The following is a 22,120-nucleotide window of genomic DNA, read 5'->3' as shown; positions in this document are numbered from 1 at the left end:
ATAGTGTTCTAGTTGTAGGGGATAGTGTGTTCCATAGCTGTGACTGTTTGGCACTCTTCATTAGATACCTGTTTTGAATGCCTTTCCAATTTGTCCACACCTTTGGGAGTAATTTCTCCATGGGAGATACAGGTTTCAGTTTACCCTTCTGAAAAATATTTGTTCAAGCAGTTCAGCAGTTTTCAAGAATTAAATTAGGTTGTTTTGTCCACCTGAACCATTAATAAATTAATTTCATGGAGTAGCTGTCATGGCTTTGAAATTACATGAAGTTTGAAGTCAGAGTCATACTAGTGTAATTTCTTTCCTTGTGCAAATTCATCCATATGTGCCTAAATTTTAAGTATATGTTGCATATATTCAGAGAATACCTGCCAGAGATTGGCAGTCCTTGTTCTGTAGGGGGTATTATGTATCCCTTCACAGTTCTCTATCTAAATTGTCTGGAAAAAGGGTACTGGCCTTTAAGGACTCTTATCTGATATTGGCAGCTATGAATTAACCAACCTTTTGTCCAGTAGGAGAAACCAGCAAAGAAAATACTTCTGGTGCACCATGCACTCCTCCATCCAGCACTCTGGATCCTGGCAACCCAAAATAGAGGAGATTGTTAAGAATGAGGAGGAATGATCAGAGACATTCAAAGCGGATGTCAAGGGAGAAAGCATGCAGACAAAGGCTGGGAGAAAAGCAGAAAGTTTTTGCTGGAAACAGAGGAGAATAAAATCGAAGTGAAGGGTAGATGTTAGAGCTACAAAGAAGAAGGCAACAGTTTGGAATGTTTGAAGGAAAAAAAGGCAAAAAATGTTTGAAAATAAGAATCAGGAGTTGGCCAATGAAATAGGGGAAAAACATGAAGTAGAAACATCAAGAAAACAGCAGGGGTGTGGGGATGAATGGGGGGGTGGGGATGAGTGCTCATTAGAGCATGTTCCTCCAGAATCCAGAGATTTTTTATCAGCTTGTCTCAAGAAGGAGAAACGGGTTGTTACATGTTTGTATGAGAACCATTGATGGTAGTTTTGGATTGTTTTAATTTTGTAGTTCTACAAATCACAGGGAAAAAAATTGAAGAAAAGCTTATTTAACTTTAAGATTCCAAGGGTTTCTTAAAATAAATACACTGGTTGAAGAAAGTTCTGCATGATTAGTTGCATGGTTATTTTGTGTACATTGCACGATAGGTTTTAAATATCTGTTGCATAATGCTTTCCATTCTCTCCTTTGAACAGGACAAATTGTGTACTGGGGACACATTAGGGCTGCAATGAGGCTGTTGTCTGTAGTACATCTGCTTCTTTTATTGCGGAAGTTGGAAAATATGTGGTGAATGAATTGGAGACTGTAGAAAAAAGCACAGTGTCATGCTAAGACAGCCAAGTGCTCTGCCGGAGAGCTGAATCGCTGCATGCCTCTGCCAAAGGCTTCCTGTGTGGTGCTGGCAAGGCATCTAGATTTTTACAGGCCCCTCTGTGTGCCAGTATACCGATCTACTGTATTTAGGGTGCATAGGTGAAGTCAGGATGCTCTCATGAGGTATGTTGAAATGTGGTATGTTGAAAACTTCTGTTGCCAGGCACTTCAGCATTTTTTGATAGTTTCAACCCTTAGCCATTTCTGGTTTTAATCTTCATCTCAGTTCCTATGTGTAAAATTGTGATAATACACTTCAATCTAGGTCACAGTATAGTTATGGACGTACTGTCAGATCTTAATTTTTACAAAGAACATAGACACAGTAGTTGTGTCACCATATCCCTAGGCTGTAAGCATAAAAGCATATTGTGTGCAAAAATAACAGTGTATTTTGAAGTTAGTAAAAAATGTTAAATTGATTCTCATTCAGTGACAAGCAATCAAATCTGCACATTCAGTGTGACAGGGGTTTGTCGGGATCTCATGCTTAATTACCATTCTGTCATCATCACATGTAGGCATGGAGGATTAAATTAAGCAGCTAACCTAGCTAGTACTAGTTTTGCCTAACTTCTGTGTGTTTGCATTTACAGTGTTCCATGTCACTGTGTTTGCTTGCACATTTTCTTCTGTTTTGGCCCTCCTAGAAACATACTTACCTTTTAGGTTTTCAATGAATTTGAGATAAGTCTTAGATGTTGTAAGTTCCAATAAATTTTGTTAAAATAATCTTCTAGGTGAAACGTAGAAACACCAGTACTTCCTCAATCAGCAACATGTCCAAAATGCTATATGTCAATTTTTATTAGATGTTCAAAGATCCAGGTAAAAATAGCTACCATGAATGCTCTAATTGTTAAAATGAATGCTGTATTGTATGTCAGAATACCTCATCCTCAAAAAGGATTTCCCTTCTGGTTGAGTTCCTTACAAATTAATGGCTTTTCCTTCCTATGTTGGTTCTTTTCATACATAAAATATTAGAGGTTTTTCTCTAAAGCCTTACCGTAATGCAATTAAAAAATCAGCAACAACATAAATCCTTTGGAAACCAGGCTTCATTAATTCATAGGATGGTGCTTTGATTTTTTTCTTTTCCCATTTAATTAATGTGATTTTAAAATAATTTGGGAAGTATTATGAAACTTTTGTGGTAGGAAGTTGTGCCCATGCAGGGGCTCATGATTCTGCAGTGCATACAGGTCACTAAGTCACTTAGGTCACTAAGGCCAACAGATCATGCACATCCCAGCTGCAGTGTATGGTTCCTGAGGGCTGGGTCTGAACCCACCAGCACCACTCTCCAGTCTCTCACCATGTCTGACAGTGCAATTTGTGTCTTTTTCCTTCTAAAACCTGTATTCCTGACAAGGTTTCTGTTTCCCATACTCTGTAGAGAGCTGGATTCCAGGGATGCATAAGAGTGGGTTTGGCAGAGTATAAGAACAGAATACACAAACTTACAATGTCTGAAAGCATTTATTTTTGCTTATTTGAAACAGTTTATTGAATCCTTTACTCTGTCTATATGATATGCTCTCACCACCTATGGTAATGCTGTTGCCATGATGTTGCTGTCCCCATTCACACAGAGCTGCACAAGAGCAGTCTTTAATCTGCTGTGTTACTGCGCTGTTCATTGCAGCACCGTGAGTGACTGTAAAATCTCTGGCAGCAACTGGGGAATCTGCTTGCACTAGGCATCATTTAAAACCAGAATAGAAGAGTCCCTGGGGTCCTTACCCTTCAGAGCTCACATTCCATGTATAAAACTGGAGGCCAGAGGTAAATAAAATGAAACTGGAAAATACAAAGAACCAATGAGGCGGTCACGGTCATCATGAAAGGACAGCACTCTCAGTGGCATGACACTAATTTTTGAGAATCTGTGATACCATATTTGATCTCAAAAAAGTTACTAGGGTCTGGAGGATAAGAGATTTTGAAAGAAGTCTGGCATTTTCTTTGTATGGGTCGCATGCAATTTCTTTAGGTTGGTGCATTTTTAAACTAATTTGAGAATGGTTTTTCCAAAGTAGCTGTTTTTGAGGGATTTTGTGTATGATACAGAGTATGTTGTACTAGTTTGTTTATGGTTTCATAAATTATGAGGCCTTTTTACCAGAGTTCTGAAAGTTTCCTTTGTAGTATTCAAATTGTCTCCCCCTTCACAGATTTCTGCCACTCGTGCTGTTGTTTGAGATTTTTCAGCATGTTCGGTTTAGGCAGCTTTTTCTTTTTGCTTTCTTTTTTTTTTCCTCAACAATGAAAAAAATATATGCTAATCCTTATGCTGTAAAACATTTAAATCATTTTAACCAGTTCCAATCTCCCTTAAAATTTTTTCTGCTTCTGGTAAAAAATCTGTTTGGTTACACCAGACAGTGTGGAAGGGAAATAAACAACTTCAGAACTCTTCCCTGTGATAAAATTTCAGTGTTTGATGTTTCAGATGCTCCTTTGAATCTGACTATGCCTGAATGTATGGAAACATATACTGGATACAAGGCATCCTTACGTTAAATCTTTCTTACAAGATTGTTGGAAAAAAAGGATCAGTATAAGGAAGATAATGGCTCTTTTTGATTCTCAAAGAACATGAAAGAAATGTAATGCCTGGGAAGGTGGAAAGATGCAAAGATGATAGCCTCAATCTCATTGCTAGAGAAGATAGTGGGTGAGATTGAAAGCAAAATGAGATAAAATTGATCAGTGAATCTCAAAATCAAACAGAAACATGAATTGACGTACATTATTTTTGTGACAGAAAAATAATTTGACAAAAAATATGTCTGGGTAATTTTCTGGAATATTCTGTCAATACACAGAATAAGAAAAATGCATATAATTCAGCCGATTTTAATTTTGATTTTAATCTTGATTTTTTTCTTTTATAATTATGTAAAGAATTATAGTGGAGGTACCTTGTGAAAGAATCCTTATTTATTTACTTACATATGAATGTAGTGCCATCACTGGCTGGTCAGCATTATTGAAAACAGAGGTGGCAGCCATAGCAAAAGTGCGTTGCTGGACCTGGAAAACAGTATGGAGAAAAGCGAGTGAGAATTCTCAAAGACGTTGCCCTGAGCCATCAGTAAAGTTTATTTTGTGCCTGTGACCTCTGACTTGAAGCAGGAGTTGTCTGGTAAGACAGTACCATCTGTCTGCTGCCTGAGAGAAGGCAGAGGTCCTGATGCCTTCCTCTGCTCTTAAATGTGACCTCGGAGGCAGTCAGTACTACAAATACGTGTGTTTGCTATAAATAGAAAAGGTAGCAGTTTTGAAACTCATCATTATGATTCAAACATTGTTGTATGAATTTATGACATCTGGAATTGCAGCATGTTATGTACATGTGATGATTGTCACAGATTATGACTCATGAATCACTACTGCATGAAATATGGCTTTCAGTTACTCATTATTAAAATTCTGATAATTTTCCAAGTGTTGTACATACTTATATGTGTAAAATCCAATATTTTTTTTAAATTATGAAAGATCCTTGGCACAATCCTTCTGTGATAAATGTCTCAAATTAAAGGAAAAACATTTGTTAAATTTAAAAGGCCCAGTGTACTGTCTGAGGACAGCATCAAGAAAATTATTGAGAGTGAACAAACTGCAAAACTTGCAAACAGGATTTGTAAATCTAGGAAATGCTAAGCATCTGGGATAAATTGTATTTCTAGCATGATGGAAATAAATGTGAAGAACATGCATACATACATAAATAAATGTGTATGTGCATGTATGTGTCTGTGTATGTGTGTGTGTATATATATATGTATATATAAAAGTAATGTATATACACAAGGTTCCCAAAGGAATAGTTTTGTATTTGAGTGTTTGATGGTAATAATTTCTATTGAGGAAATATTTAATAGTATCTCAGAATCAGGGAAGAACAACTTTATGGCACTCATCATTAAACTGTTTTAAAGCCCTATGCAGTTTTATACTAAGAAATAGCTTCAGCCATATAAGAATATCAGATTAATTTAAGATATATATGTGTCTTTCTTTGTACAAATATGGTATATTGTAGAAGGTAATTAAGATTTGTGTTCACACTGATCTCCCAAAATTGTGGGGTTTTTATTTTTTTACCAAAGTTTCAGTTGCTTCAGTTACTTCCTGTGAAAGAGATTTCCCTACCACCCCATGTGAAAAGATGAAAATTGGATCTCTTCTTGTGGCGTAGGTGCAGCCCTGTTGTGCGTGGTAGGAGGTTTTGTCATAGTTGATGGGACCATAAAGCAGCATTAGACAGTGATGGTATCCGCTGTGTTTCTTTATGTATACCTGCTTTTTCTTCTGGCTCAAGAGACCATTTATGTGGAAAGACAAGGAAGAATTAACTGATTCATCTGCATTTTGCTGTTATATGAACATCAGAAGGGTAAAAAATCACTTAGCTTGAATATTGAAACCATTTTAAGATACCTGTTTCTGTGTACTTTACTACAGAGCCACTGTTTACTCTGGGCTAAAAAAGCCAATTTAGTTAAAACGGGGTATACATCCTCTGGAAGCTGATATTTCATGAGACATCAAAGAACACTCTTTTGTGCATCACTTCAAAGATATTGAAAAGAAACTTTCAGATTAGTTTTGTTTTTTCGTTCTGTTTAATATTTCTATGTTACACTACATGGATATTTCAGAGGAGCACTACTAATGGGGTATGGTTTCCTCTGGATTTGCACTTAGGTGCTGAGCTCAGGTTGAGCCCCTGATGTCATGCTGCAGTTGTTGCCTCCATGTAAGCATTGATGGGTCCTCAGAAGAGAGTTCTCTAAAACCTCATGGGAAATAGGCAACTTTGAGATTCCTCCTCTGCCTCACTTGACTCGAATAAAACAGCAGGTCATGTTGAAATGGGGCATTGGGTTTTTCAGGTTTTGTTGGTGTGTTGAGGTTAGTAGAAGGGAAATGTGGGCACACTGACACAGCTGGGAACTGAATGTGCTTTGTTTAGCCTGTGTTCTCTTGGGGCACCATGTCAAAGATCCAGTGCTGGTTGTTGGCAGGTCTGGTGCTGGGCCTATTGCCCCAAGTGACCATGTTGACCATATGTGTAGGTGCGCTATACAAAATGATGAAGCCTGGAATTTACTACAGAAAATTTCCTGCAGTGACATGATTAAATATGGAAATTAGTGTGTCATGGCAGTCTTTATATGCCGTAATCTGTTCTTTTGTTCTAGTAAATTAATTCTGTAGTCAGCTCTGCAAGGCAATTTACTTCTAGTTTTCAAAGATCCCTTTTTGGCATTTAGATTGTTACACAGCTATTGAGGAGAAAGAACAATAATCAGAATTAAAAGCACTGAAACTAAAAAATTTTTTTTTTTTAAATTCAGGATTGAAATATTCAGGAGCAGTGCAGGTTAATACGTTCAATTTGTTTTGTATGTTGGACTGTAAGAATATAAAACAGATGGCAGAAAAGGCTGTTACTAACTGGGATACCCCATAATTTTTCTCCTAGAAAATTCCAAGTTTTTCTGAGCTAATTATTTTTATTTCTGAAATAAGTCTTTCAATTACGTATCAGGAGACATGTGGTGCAAATTGATCTCAGGCTATAAGTAAATTCAAAATTAGTGATTATCACCGTTCTACACAGTTTTCTTTATGGCTATATTTTATAGATAATTTTTTTTTCAATCTTATTTTAGTAAGTAATGAGTTATTGTAAATGAGATTGGTAGTAATATTTTATCATTTATCTTTTCTGGTTCTCAAAACAAATAAAACAGATGTCTGAAATCATAACATAGTGTGTTAATATACTTCAAGGCTTTTCTGTGTAGTGATGAATTAGTGTATATAAACTCACATGAATGTAGGAACTATAACTCAAATTCATCATCTGCTGCTAGCATAAACCAAGGGCAAAAGAAAAGAAATAAAATCACATTTGATTTAGTGTTGGATTATATAAATTTAATTTCTATATTTAGAGTTTAATTTTGCGGATTTCTTGCTATAAGTAGTCCTGCTGAAGTATATTATTTTCATTGTGTGGAAAGATGCATATATATGCAATGATATGAAGGGGCTGAAGTTTTTGTAATTGTTTAGATGTAGAACCTCTGCATGTGTGTTAATTGTGTTTACAATCACAACCTTAATTGGTAACTTGTATTTCTTTTTGAGTAGAGTAGATAAAAGTGTAGAGGGAGACATCAATTACAAAGCAAATTTACCTAGTCTCTTAATATCCTGCACTTTTATTACCATTTTCACCTTGTGTGACCACTAGAAAGGAAAGAGCATACAATACCTGATAGCTTGATAGCTCTCTGTTCAGGAGGATTGGTATTTTTGCCTCATGTGTTTTACTTGGATAAACAACAGTGTAAATCAACTGAAAAATAACTAGCTGACTTTTTTTATTCCACCTTTTGACAGAGATTTTTTAGTAATGCATAATAATCCATTTATAAGGATTGTGTATTTTTAAGTAAGTGTGCAACTGCAAAAACTGAGATTACTGAGATTAAGCATTTTATGAATTGCATACTAAATAACCTTCTGATAAACAGATTTTCTGTGTTCTCTCTGGAGCAATTCAAACAAGAAATAGTGATGTAATAGTGAAACAGCACAAAAAATACAATTGTTTGTCAGTAAAAAAGTCATGCTGTGAAAGTGTTTTTACCAGTGGCAGTAAAGAACTTCTGATTAGACTCTTTCACTGGAAAATTTAATTTTTATTTTTAATTCAAAATCAATGAATCAAAGTGTTTAGAAAGATCTTTAAAAGTCAATAACAGCCTAATTATTTCTTTAATGAGAATCTATGATACTTACAGTGCCTAAACTAGCAAAAGTTACTAGAGACTAGGGGATAAGAGATTTTAACAGAAATCTGCCTTTTTTTTTTTGTATGTTGGGTTTGGGTTAGAGTTTGGTTACCTGTTATAATTTTGGACATGGCTAGTAAAATGTGGCATGAAAAAGACCATAAGTTTACTTTACTTTTCCACCAGGACATACTTTTTCCTCAGTCAGATGGAAGTTCCTCTGCAATTGGATTTCTTAGGGGCTCAGAAATAGCTCATCTTCATGACATCTGTTTCCTCAGGAATTTTCTAAGTTAATGCTCTCTGCCATTAGTAGCCTGCACACTATCTTTTTCTATACCCACAGTATGTCTCTATCCCTAGGAAGAGAGATGTACAGAATTAGGACAGAGTAAGATAACTTGCAAATTTTATTCAATAGCATTCAGTTGAGTACAATTGCATTGTATTCATGGTGTTCTCTATGCTAGTCCGTGTGAGGATTGCATGAATTCCCTGACTGAAATGTGAGCCTGCTCTTGTGGCCAATACTCCTGAGTGCTGGAAGCAGACAGATGTGAAGGGGAGGGAGACTGGATGGAGAGGACAATCCTCATTCAGCCTGGTCCTTGACAATACAGTTTTTCAGTTTTTCATGGCTTAAGCCTGGCCCAGTAGGCAAAATGGATGTTCAGAGTCCCCCAGTACTCTGGAGCAATGCTGTGACTGCACCAAGATGCAAAGTAGTGAATTGCATTCAGTGAGCCAAAATCAAGACAGAATGTTCTTTTGTGTGCTTTGTATTACATTAGTAAATACTCACCTCTAATCCTGGGAATAGAGGGGAAAAGTGTGCAGAGTCAACTCTGAAGTCAAGAAATATTTATGATTTTTTAAAAATCATTGCTGAAAACGGCAAGTAGTGTAGAAGCATTTCCAATTGTAGTACTGTAGTATGATATAACGTTAATTATTTTCATGCTACTTAACGCACACAGGTATTTCAAATGCACAGTAAGAACAACAGTAAAAATACAGGCAAGTCTTCAAATTATGCAGGTTTAAAAGTGAAACATATGGCTATTTCCTAGAAGATATGTTACAAGTAGTGTAGCATATGGCTGTCCATATGGAAAGGATTGAAGTGCCAGTACTGTAGAGATTAAACTAATGTATCACTAATAAGGAGATAAAAAATTGTGTCTTAGTCACTTGCTGATTATTAGTGTTGGTAATGCAATTTTTTGTTTTGTTTATTTTTTTAAACTGCAGGGTAGACAGATTGATTATTTGTAAAGGCATAGCTTATCAAACTGTAAAACATAGCTATAGAGTATTTGAATAAATTCATAATCTGTATCTAATCCAATTTACTGCATTTCTATAGCACTGTACTTAATGTACTCCTCATCAAAAACCAAATCTGTTTCCATTCATTAAAATAAAGTGATTCATGCTACAGTGACCTAGTTATTCTCCAAACCTATGTTTCTTGAGCCACTCATGAAGGTCTTTTATATATTCTGCCCTTTCACTGAGAGAGATCCAGTGAGGCATTTGTCTACTCCCCCTTTTTCATATGTGGCAAATAACCAACCCTCTCACAAAATATTTTTCTCCACCTTTTGTATTTCCTTCTTAGTTCAGACTCAGACTGCACTTGTCTTCTTGCTATTTTCTGCTGGTGACATCTCTATATGGAATTGGGCTATTAGGAGAAAAAGTCCAGGCTGCTCTGACACTGCACTCTGCCAGGAGCATGAGTGCTTCCCAGCAGCATCTGGTCCATCTTTGGGTTAAAAAATTCCTGAAAGCTTAAATCTGTATTGTTACTGTTATGTTATATTATATTTGGTCTATTACAGACAGTAGGTGCTTCAGAAAGAGGTGGTGGTCAGGTACAACACATTCTTACCCATGCTGGGATGGATATTCTCCAGCATAAGCACTTTACTCATTGATTGGTTGGCAGATGGGCTGATTTAGAGATTATTCATGTTCATGGCTACTTTTATTGTAAGCAACCTGGGATGTCAGTGATAGTGGCAAAAATCAAGTTTGCTGGCAGAACTTTGTAGTAGTTTCATCAAAGATCTGTATCAGATATTTTTAATAGCCTTTTTAAGGTTTTCACTAAGGAAGTCATTTAAAGTAAAGCCATTTTGGGAAAAAAACATTCATAGAATCCAAGGTGTGCTTGAAGGTATTCTTGCTGGTGAGGCAAATAAAAAGTACCATATTTCAGTCTGATGGTGTTAGTTTGTGCCCAGTACAAAACACCTAAGTGCAAAGTGTGTAGCATGTGTTTCTTTTTTTAAAGCTGTGTAAATGGGTTATGTATTCATTCATCAGACGTATATATCTGCAGCAACCTTCTAGACAATACCTACATGTAGCAATTAAAGCAGTTATGTTTTTGTGGCATGCTAGCAAAGAGCTAGTTATGCAAAACATGCTCTTCATGGTTGTCCTGTATGGGTTCATACAAAGTCTACACTAAGATGAATGACAGTGTGAAATATAGCAATATTTATAACAAAGCAGAAACCTAGTTTCTAAAAAAAGGTAAAAAATATGCTGAGCAGACTTAGAGTTTGAATCTCTAAATGACAATAATGTAAGATTCTATGAAAGAATCTTGGTTACACTTTTCCTTCATTCCTTTTATAAAAACCCTCTCTTAGGTGTTTAAACCTGAACGCTTTTTATTGTGTATTGGTTCAGATACATCACAAGCAAGTGTCATATTTTACTCATGTGGATTTTGCTAATTATAAACAAAATAAATTATAAATATTGCACTTTCAAGTATGGCATTGCGATGTTATGACCATTGCCATATGTTACAACTATTTACAAATTGCAGTAATTTTCACAGAAAATATGTAAGTAATTTTTTAATTTGCTACTTGTTCAATTTCCTTCCATATTTAGTGTAGAATTTAGTCAGATAGTGTGGAATTCACCTCAGCTTGTGCTAGCCATGAGTCATCTGTACCTCTTCAGCTGGTGAGGGGCAAGACCTGTGGTGCACAAGGATGATTCATTTTTTCAGACGTATCTCCAGAAGTAGCCGTCCACTGAGCTGACGACAGAGCTTAGGTAGACCAACAGCAAAGATGAGGATTCTCACTTTACATGGCTAAAATTAGATAAGGTTAATCCATCCTTAAGTTCAGTCTAAATTTTGTTAGTATGTCTTTAAAGGGAGAATATGGCTTTATGTTGGCATACATTTCATAGCACATAACTCACATCTAACTGTGAAAAATATATGGTGACATCATAACAGAGTCCTTTCTTTCAAACTTAGTAATATCAGTAGTATTTGAGATTAAATGTAACCTTGCACTTAGTTGCCTGATAATTTGAAAACAGTTTACCAGAGTTAGCAAAGAATACTGGGACAGTTAGCTAAATACAGAGTTGCTTGATAAAATACCACTTAAAATATCCAGCCCCTCTTTAAAATCACATTTTGAAATTGCAGATATATTTTTCTGTATCGTAGGAAATCATCAGCATACATTGCCATATTTTCATAGACATCTTTTTTAAAGCACTGAAATTCAGCAATTCAGAATTTTCTTTGAGAAATTTTATCACAATTGTTTCTTTCATTCTCCTGAAAGTCAAGAGTCAGTACAAGATCTAGTTCATTTGGGAACACATTTTTACATGTCTCTAAATGTGTCAGTTTTAAGCTTATACAATCTGTCTCTAACATAGTTGTTCATTTGCTGTTATGTCTTAGTGAGAAATGTAATTTTGGATGCTAAAAATTAGATCAGCAGAGACTAAGCAAGTAGTAACGGTGGTGATCTCAGGTGTCAGGGGAGGGACTTAGTCATATAACCCACACAGAATCTTAGGTGATTCATCTAGTAGGACTGGTGTCAGGAAGGAAAAACATATTTAAACAGTTTTTTAGCCAGAATAATGAATTGTGAGTGCCAGTAAACTTCAGGAATGAGAGAAGAGTATCTAGAAAATCAGAAAGAAATGGCAGAAGGCAGTCTGGTAGAAGTGTCATGAACAACTGTGCCAGCTACAGTGAGTTTAGATTAGTGTCTGCATCAAGATTAATGGGAATGAAAACCTCTGCTGTAGCTACTCTCTGTATTCCAGTGGTTGTAAGTTCTTTTAAAATCTTGAGCTAACAGAGTTAGGAATCATAAAGTCAAAAGTGAGTGTGGATTTGTGCGGATGCCTTGAGTGGCTGTAGCTGCTCTGGTCATCGCTGGTTCTGCTCGCGTGGCAAGGAGGGCGAACAGGTGCGTGAGTGCCAGCGCAGAGTGGGGCACTCTCACCTCTGCACTGCGCGTGCTGCCCAGCCTGCAGGTGTGGAGGGCTTGCTCCGCACCTCTCTGCAGATCCACGCCTCTCAAGGCTACCAAGGATGAGCCGGTATGAAAGTTTGCTTTCATAAGCAAAAGAAGAGTGCAGTGGTTGCCGTTTTGATGGGCAGGAGAAAATTGATCTTGATGCCTTTGGCCACTGATCATCCCTCCTGTTCACTTTAAAATAGATGTGATGAGGCTACCACACATACATACAATGAAGTTCCAAGACTGGCTAAATTGATATAAAAGATGTAAATCCTTTTTGAATACTGCACCGGTATTTTTTTTAAGTCTTAAACAGGCATGTTAGTTTTCATTCTGAGAGCAGACTTTTTAAAATGCCATAATAGAATGGTACTTCTGTTATATTTCATTTGATAACCAGACGAGGTTTCCTCAATACTTAACTAGGGATTTGGGATTTTGATCTTGGGATTTTTTTCATTCTTTTTCTGCTGGTCCCACAAATCTTCTGGCATCTGAAATTAGTCTTGATTCTGTGCCTCATCCCACATGCTGGTTACATAGCCTATGTACCCTTTATCAGCAGAGGAGTACCCAGGTGGAAGCCAGGACAAATTTTAATTTGCTCCTTTTCTTCTCTGCCTTGGGTATTTAAACCTTGTCTGTTTGAGATGTTACACTGTTTTAATTAAAATATTTTTAAATCAATATAGTTAAATCTGTTCAAACTCCTTATACAGAAGCACTTAAACCTGCTTAACCTTTGCTAGAATTGGTTTAGCTAACATAGATAAATTGCTGAAGTAAGCTAAATTAATTTAAGTGAAGTCTTAGCTGGGATAAGTGCATTTACATTAGATGTTTGCACCAGTTTAACTGGATTTAAAATCAATCAGTTTAGTTAAATCAATGCATTTTTCCTTGTATAAGCTGACCTTAGTAAAATAATTTTGTTGTGTGCAGCAGAAGTCCAACTTTCTGAAATACATATTTTTATTTCTAAGTAAATTGATTGAAGATTTGAGTACGTAGTTGAGCTTGTGATAGGTTTGTGATATCTTCAAATCATGTTTAAGATTCCTTGGTAGTTCTACTCAGTATGGTTTTGTTTAGAGACAGGAAAATAATCACATTTTTTTTTTGAAATTGACAGATCTGGAATCCCTGCCAGCTGACGTTGTAATTTCTCACAGTTTCAACCATGATAATGTGCACAAAACAGCAAATAAGTGGCCACTGAACTACTTGGTTCGGAATCAAAATTATACTTCTGGAATGATTTCACCAAGGGAATCTCTTCAAGTTATTCAATAAAACCTCTCTGTTCTGTATCTGTTATCAGTGGATTTACTGATAGCAGTAATGTAATGCATATAATATGAAATCCTTGATACTTGACCTAAATATAAATTCTGAAAGCTGATCGAAAGAAAATGATTGCTGAAATTATTGTTGAAAATTTTTCAATATTTCTGCATTCTGGTTCAGTATGAATTCTTGTAGAAACTGGTATCTAGAATCCAAACCTAAATCTAATGTCCTTCCATATCCAAAAATAAAGCTCAGATATCTGAGGAATAAAAATGTGAATTTTGTTCCTTTGTGAGATGTAACACTTGACTGTAGACTAACCCTTAACTAAGTGTTACTGTATACTTTGTAACAATTAGAATTTTCTAGTTCTGCTTGGGTTAAGGTTGCACTCTTTGAAATGGACAAAGAAAAGCTGAAACCTAATCTGGTTGAAAAGCTGTATCTAATTTGGGTTTTTGGTTGGTTTTTTGGGTTTTTTTTAGTTTGTTTGTTCATTTGTTTGTGGCAGGTTTTTTGGGTTTTGGTTGTTTAGGGTTTTTTTTGTTTGGTTGGTTTTTGGGTTTTTTTGTGGGGTTTTTTTGGAAAGTACTTTGGGTAATAGGTGGGGGAACAGTACTCAGCTTTATTTTGTAATCCAAAAGTCAAACAGTGTACAGTAAGCAGGGAAATTAATTTTTATTTTCTTATTTCTATCCCCTAAGACTCAATTAACAAGCATCTAGCTTGTTGGGGCTTTTTTTGCTGGGAATTTAGGTAGTTTTGATCTTTCAAGTCAGAGGCTTGACTGCTTTCATTTTACTTACCAGAAAATTAAATTCAAACTGTGGCTTTAACAAGAATATTTATAATATATATGCCTTGCAGAATGTGATTACATATGTTCCTGGTCATCCACCTATATACTTGTCAGTATTCCTGAAAAAAGCTGGTCCTAGGCACCTGTGATTCCCCAGATAAAAAAGCAATAGGTCCTCTGTGTCAGCTTTTGAAATGCATTGGAATATGCATGCCGTGTTTATGTAAGATGGTTGTCTTGCTGAATTTGTCAAAGATTGCATAATAAAACTTTTAATTCATTCTGTTTTGCTAAAAAAAAAAAAAAAAAAAACAAAAAAAAAAAAAAAAGGAAATACGGCCAGTGATCCTCTGTTAGACAGAGTTTTTCAGGGGAAGATAATAGTAATTATGGAGTAGTACAGCTCTTTGGAGACATCATTTCCAGGGACCTTATTCAAGGGGTTTAGAATTTCACATTTTGTTTTCTCATCTCATGAACTACCACCTGCAGAAAGGAAACAAGACTTAAAATCTTCATTTATCATGATAAATACCAATCTCTTGATCACCGTAGATATAATGTATTATTTTCCTGAGATAAAGGTTTATTTCTTTATCTTTAAAGATTTCAAAATAGATCTGTAATGCTGTCATATTGCAAGTCTTAAGCCAAATTACTGTCTTCTCTCAAATGTCTATTAGTGTAATGAAGTTTCCATTCTATAATTCTTTTTAATGGGCTCTGGATACTCTGCAGTACATGCTGGATGCTGGGCTTCTGCCCAGTAAGGCTTGAAATCTGAGCTATTACATGACTGATACATCTATCTTTGTGTTAAGCAGACACACTTTGTCAGTGCGCGAGGGCGTATTCGGCCCAAGTGTCCGGCTAGCTGTAGCGGTGGAGGAGGTGGCCGACACCCCCGGCGCATGCACTGCCAGCCCCCTTTGGCGTCTTGGCCTCAGGCTGGGCTGGATGCGCGGTGTGGACGGAAGCGCAGAGGAACGAAAGAAGAGGTGACCACAGGCTGGGGGCTAACTCCGGTTTATTGATAGTTCGATGGCAGGAACAGGAAGGGAGGACGCCAACCAGCGTGTGGCAAGGAGTGGAGGGAGAGGTGCAGTTTTAAAACGAAGGGGTGGAGAGAGGAGGGAAGCCCAACTAGCCAATCAGGGGAGGATACAGACATAACTGACATAGGTAACCAACCAATCAATACAACATAAAGGAGGAGCCCCGGGACCGCAGCCAACCACAACCCCCAGAGAGGAGAAGATTCTGGAAATCTGGGAGGAGTGGGGGGTGATTGACTGGGCCCAGGGAGGAGGAAAAACTTACATATAAGGTATACAGGGGAGGGGAAATTATATAACAAAGGGAGATTGGCAGTTGAGGGGGAAGGGGGTTACCATGGAAATCAACTGTGAGGGGAGGCAGTGGCGGGAAAACCAGGGGAGGGAGGAACCATTGTGCAGAAACTAAGGGGAGAATACATAGAATAGGGGAATAACTGGGGAAACTGAACAACACACCACAACATGTCAGGATTTCTGTTTTTGTATCAAAGTTCATGATGAGGAGTCTGCAGTACTTGTAATGAATTTGTGCTGAATTCTGCACTCTGAGTTCTTCTGGTGCTACCATGCTGAAATAGCCTTGAAAATGTTCCAGTGGAGTTTTGCAGCTGCACATACATTCACAGCATAATTGAGAAAAAAAATGAATTTTGGGTTCATCCAATTTGATCGCAGACATGCAGTTTGCATCTGATTCTTAACTTCTAATGTAGCTGTCTGCAGTTTGTTGTGAAGGTTTGAAGAATAGTTTGAGATTTTGGCACACTCTGGCATGTTTGCCACAGATATTTTCCCAACTGTTTCAGTCAGTCTCTACCAAATACTCAGTGTATATGTGTGGATGTTCACATTCAACTCAGGACTCTCACTATGCATCTGTCTTATTATATCTACTTGCACTTGACAGCCATTTCAGCATTTTGGTTTGTGTTTACTGTGTTTTTAGAGTGAATTTGTAGGCTGACCATTTCACTATGCTTGTGCTTCAAACTGTTCAAGCTGCGGGTAATGTGTTATTTTGGTAAGAACTCCTAGGACATGAAGTATTTTAGATACATAAATTTAATGCATGTAAGAGCAGTGATAAAATGTTTCATGTACATTCCCTGAATCCCTTTCTTTCAAAAAATGAAATAGAAAAATAACTTGCTTGGGTACAAAGTTGTGTCTTTTATGTCGTCAGAGTACTTTATGTTTATAGTAGAACTTCTTTTTATTGTTGATGTGGCAAAACTAAAACTCTGGGACCAGAGAGAGAGAGGGAGAGAGAGGAAGAGAGAGGGTAAATATTTCATTGACAGTATTTCTTCCCTCAATTAAATGACCTGTGGGTATATAAATATATAAACCATAAAAGGCTGCATTTGACAAAGCAAAGTTTGAATTATACCTAAAGATATGCTGTATGTAATTGTAGAAACTTGCTGAATAAAGTATCTTTTTGGAGAAATCAGTTTGCAACTAACTAAAATGTAAAAGCACTCATCTTAGAACTTGGAAAATATTGATCTCTGTTCTTTTTATGAGAAGTAATTCTAGATCGACAGTAAGTCTGTTAAAGGAAAAGATCCTTTTTCTGAAAGCATGAGCTGTCCATCCAGCTGCTGTCAACTTTTTTTAATGCCTCTGAACAAAGAAACTGCAATGATTTTTTAAGGCTTTTGACCTAGGTTCATTTTTAAAAATCAACATTTACTGGAGGAATAAAATTGCTTTTCATTTAAAGACAGTGCCTGTGTCTACAGGTAAAATGCAATTTTTTTTCTATTGTTTAGAAAAGAGATCTCTAGTGAAAATTAAGTGAACTTCCTGCTTGACTTATCTAATCATAAACTAAAACTATTTTACATAAATACCACATAAAAAGTTTTAGAACCCTGAGTGGAACGGATTGCTACTGTATACTCACTTCACTGCAAAACTAGTCAAAGGTTCACTGAAAAGCTGGTCAAAGGATTTGGTTTCATTTCCCTTTTTAATCTCGGTAAAAGCTATTCCTGAGAGTTTGAGCATGCACCATAGGTGTCCTATTTTCCCATTATTCGCCTCTATGTGCTTCTTCTCTTCATGAGACTTTATGATACAACCAGGTTTCCTACACCAGTGGTCAAAGAGAAACAATATATTCTCACACTGATTATTATTTAGAATCTCTTTTGTTATGGATGAGAGTATGTCCAAAGGCTGCTTTTCCCAGGACAACGCTAATGTTTTTAAATGGCCCCTGCAGGCAACCGGAACTTCAGATCTCTGAGAGTGACACATGCAGTCCTGAAATACTTTCTTTTCTGCACTTAAATGCCAAAGAAGGTCAGGGGAAAAAAACCTAGGTGGAAAAAGTGTAATTCATGCTGTTGCGTGGGAAGAGTGGTAGTGCTTGCAGAACAACTGCTCAGCTTTCAATTAAAAAAGGTGTTTTATGATTCCCCTCTTCCCTTTCTGGCACTCTGCAGCAAAACTTGGAGTGGCTATGCATTGATTCTAAAGATGCAAAAATTATTGAAGATAGACATTAAAAGTAATGAACAGTTTATAATCATGTCCTATAATTAATGTCAATTCAACTGAATTTTACATTTCTATTGCATATGGAGAAAGTAGCTTGTCAAAAGACTAAAATAACTAGGGGGAAAACATCAGGAGATCCATGCTTTGTTCCTGTCCTTGTCACAGATTTCATGAAGTTTTGGGAATTACATTTAATTTGGCTTGTTCTTTTCTCCTAATAAAAACATCTTTTTTGAAATGGGTTTTAGATGGAATATTTCACCTATGATACTTATGCGACCAACTTTTAATCAAGAATATTTTACTCTAGTTACATTATTGCATTGTAATAGTGCTTCACAACCCTTGCCATCACTGAAACCTCGTGTTGGTGAATCACGAGGAAACGTTCCCAGGTGGTCAAATACTCGTGCAGTGCAACACAGCACATGATCCTCAGGCTCCTGTTGGTTGCCCTAGAGCAAACACTAAATTTAGATATGGGTACTCTTGTTTCTGTCTTCTGTGAGGGAATTCATAGAGTGAAAAAAAAATGCTAGAAACAGGAGAGTAGTGGAAATTTGTCAGGGGATTAGTTATGTGCATAAAGACTTCAAGTCTGCTAAGTTCTCAGACTTTTTATATTTTATCATTAAAAATAGAGATATGTATTTTTGTATAAGGAGTATCACCAATGGCTCCCAGCTTTAGAGATGATATGTGATTCCAGATGCACTGCATGTATTACGGGAAGACTCTTTTCTAAAGTCCTTAGCTAACCTTGAAAAACAGTGAGGTTTTCAAAGAGGGCTCAAAACAAATGCACTATACCAAACCTTGAGGATTTGGTCCTTTGATAATGGAGAAAATCTGCCTTAAAATTACATTTGTTATTTCTCTTTTTTAAATATTTTCAGATAATAGCTTTATTTGCTCATATAGCCAGTATTTACTAGTGCAGCAAATATTCAGGTTAAGTTCATCGTTTTTCCCAAGCTGAAAGAAAGTTTTTAAGTTGTGTAAAATCACATTCAATTTGTCCCCTTAGCAGAAAAAAAAAAATCAATGAATACCATAAATTTTTCTATTGTTCTTGGAAACAGACTTCCAAAGTCTTTCTAGAGAAAATAAAGAGGACTTGATCCTACTCTTTTCCAAAAAAATCAGTGGTAACTTTATAGCTGACTTCATAGCTAACTGTTGGAGAGGTATTGACCCTGAACACAGCACTATTTTTGTAAAGTGATATTCAGAACTCCACGTAATAGTTCATCAATTGAGGAAAAAGCCTATAATCAAAACCTATGCACATACACAAGAGGGAAATCAGCTTCATCCTGATTCTTTGACATTTTCTTGCTTTTGAGTAGATATAAATAAAAGTGTGTGTGTCAGCTTTTTGGTAGTTACCCTGCAATCAGCTGGCCTAAAGAGACATTTCACAAGTTACATTTTTCATCTTTTTATTTTTCATTGAACATTGCACTTGATCTTTTTCTTTCACTTTGTTTCTGTCTCTATCTACACATATTCATAAAATATGAAGGATGAAAGAGCAAAAAACATAATTTACAGAGAGACAAGTTAACAAAAGAAGCTGTTGAAATTGATTGTAAATTATGGTACTCATTTATCTATTATTAATGCAACAATTTGACAGTAATCTTCCAAGTTTGCAGCGTGAGCAATCAGATTAAAAAAAAAGGAAAAAAGAAAAAGAAAATATTATTTAATTGAATCATGGTTTTTCTAATCTGTGAGAGCTATTTTATAAAGGACAAACCTATTCCCTCACACTTTTTTAAAGTAGATTTTGATTCAATCTACATGTATTTGATGTTCAGATTTTAGTTCTTTAGTAAGAGGAATTCTTATTTCAACACTATTCTGAATTACAGAAAAAGCTTCATTGAAAAAACAAACACTAAGAAAACTGCATTTGAAGGTGTCTCATTTACAGTCAGACAAATATTATTACTAAGGAAAAATCAGTATAATACTTCTTAATATATTTCACAATAAATTATGTGTTTTGCCTTTTTGTTTTTCAGTTATAGGTATACTAAAGCTTTTTAATTTTAAAATGCAATGTAAAATCTAAAATTTTGGTTTTGTATCGAGGAAGATCTTGAAAAGCAGTGCATTCCAGGAAGAAATAAGCAACTTGTACCTTTGTGACAGTTCACATCCCAAGGTGGTCTTAAACAAGCCACTATTTTTCATAAATATTCTCCATTAGCATTTCTATTGGTCAGCTTCTTACTCTTGATTCACCCAATTTGCCAGATTTCCAAGTGGACATGTCCATTTGTAATCTGTTCTACTGCAAGGTCTAAGTGTAAACTGTTGCTTGTCCAAGAAGCTTTTTTGCAATTACTTCTGCTGTCCTTTTGGAGGTCACTTCAATGAAACTGGCTCTGATTAGTGTTAAACCTTTACACACAGCCAAGCTTTAAAGTATTTCTTCAAATTTATGGTATCTGACTTCGCACTTTCCTGAAAACTAAAGTTATCTCAGATTTTATTTTCTGTAACTTTTTTTTTTTTTTCACTTTTGTTGTTTTTTTTGTCATAGTCCTCCCCAAGTTACTTATCCAAGCTTTCAGATTTTCCTCACTTAGGATTCTGTAGCGATGAGATACACATAAAACAGAGTAAGCAGCTTTTAATGACAGTGGTTGTTCAAGAAAAGATATGTTGGCTTTTTGGTTTATACATACATACATATATATATATATATATATATATATATACACACATATATATGTATATTCTACTTGTCAGTAATGAACAATATTCTACAAACTCTCATGTGAATGCGGGAAACCTTCCTTTTGAGCTAGTGCTTTAGAGAAAGAGAGTGTAATTTTTGAAGCCACAAAATGGTCCAGGTTCTTGGTCATGAAAATCAACATAGTGCCATTGAAGTGAATGAAACTTCAGATTATGACAGGTTAGATCTTCCTGAATGAGGAATCATAATGCCTATTATATGTTTTTCTGCTGCCATGCTAAGTAACTGTTTTCAGTCCATCTGGGAATGGACTATAGGTGTGACTGAGAACAAAAATGTTTAACAGGCACGAAATATTTCTCATGTTTTGCTTGAAGAAAATTTCTCTTTAATTAAAACTATTCATATCAGCCTTTAATAATCAATGTAACTATTCTTAGAGATTATTTTGTAGCATACAATGCATTCTTCCTTGGGAATAACCTTCACTTGTTGGTCACAGCTGAAGCCATTGCCTGTCTACATGCATAGATCTTCTTTTGGAAAATTTAATTTAAAATATCAATGCTAGGAGAATTCTAATTTTTGTCTCCCAGAGATAATTCTCAGAACAGAATGGCTTTACACACAAATGCAAAATACTTACACACTAGTATTTTGCTAGAAGTTCTTGAATCTTGAGTCTTGCATATGGTCAAGTGGAACATTGAAACTAAACTGTCAGTTCCACTTGACCATATACATGACTTTTGCTGCTGCAGGCTTTTAACTAAACAGAAATCGTCACTGTTATCTCTGTAAGATTGTGTGAAGGGAACAGCAGTTTGTGAAATTGTCTTGTCTGAAAGGGTCCGTAATGTGCTTATTGAATACTACAATTTCTTGTAATATATTACCAAGATAAATGTATTTACATATATGTTATAGCATTGATTTCTTGATACTGAGGGTGGCTGCATGGTGTTTGGCTGATGAGTTGCTCAGTGGGAGTTGTACTTCTGGCACCATCACTCCAGTGACCAGCATCTCCCTTCTGTGTCATGTCTGGTGCTTCAATTTGAGCTGTTAATTTACTTCAGAACTTAAAGATTTCCCATATGGCAGAGAAGTGTCATTTAAAAAGAAAAAACTCTTTATTTTGCATTTATTAAATAAAAAAGAAAGGGAACAAATCTTGTTATTGTTTTTATAATGAAACATCATCTTACTGA

The 22,120-nt window shown here is 36.0% G+C and overlaps 1 protein-coding gene across 1 annotated transcript in view; it reads left to right on the top strand.

The window, feature by feature from the left end:
• The window catches only part of FBXL17 (F-box and leucine rich repeat protein 17), a 275,693-nt gene that overhangs the window by 218,075 nt on the left and 35,498 nt on the right, over positions 1 to 22,120 (top strand). The gene's annotated exons all lie outside the window — the stretch shown is intronic.

This window comes from Melospiza melodia, chromosome Z, assembly GCF_035770615.1.
Source record: "Melospiza melodia melodia isolate bMelMel2 chromosome Z, bMelMel2.pri, whole genome shotgun sequence".
Taxonomy (NCBI): Eukaryota; Metazoa; Chordata; class Aves; order Passeriformes; family Passerellidae; genus Melospiza; species Melospiza melodia.
The sequence above is the reverse complement of the archived record's forward strand: the minus strand, read 5'-3'. Positions and strand labels throughout refer to the sequence as shown.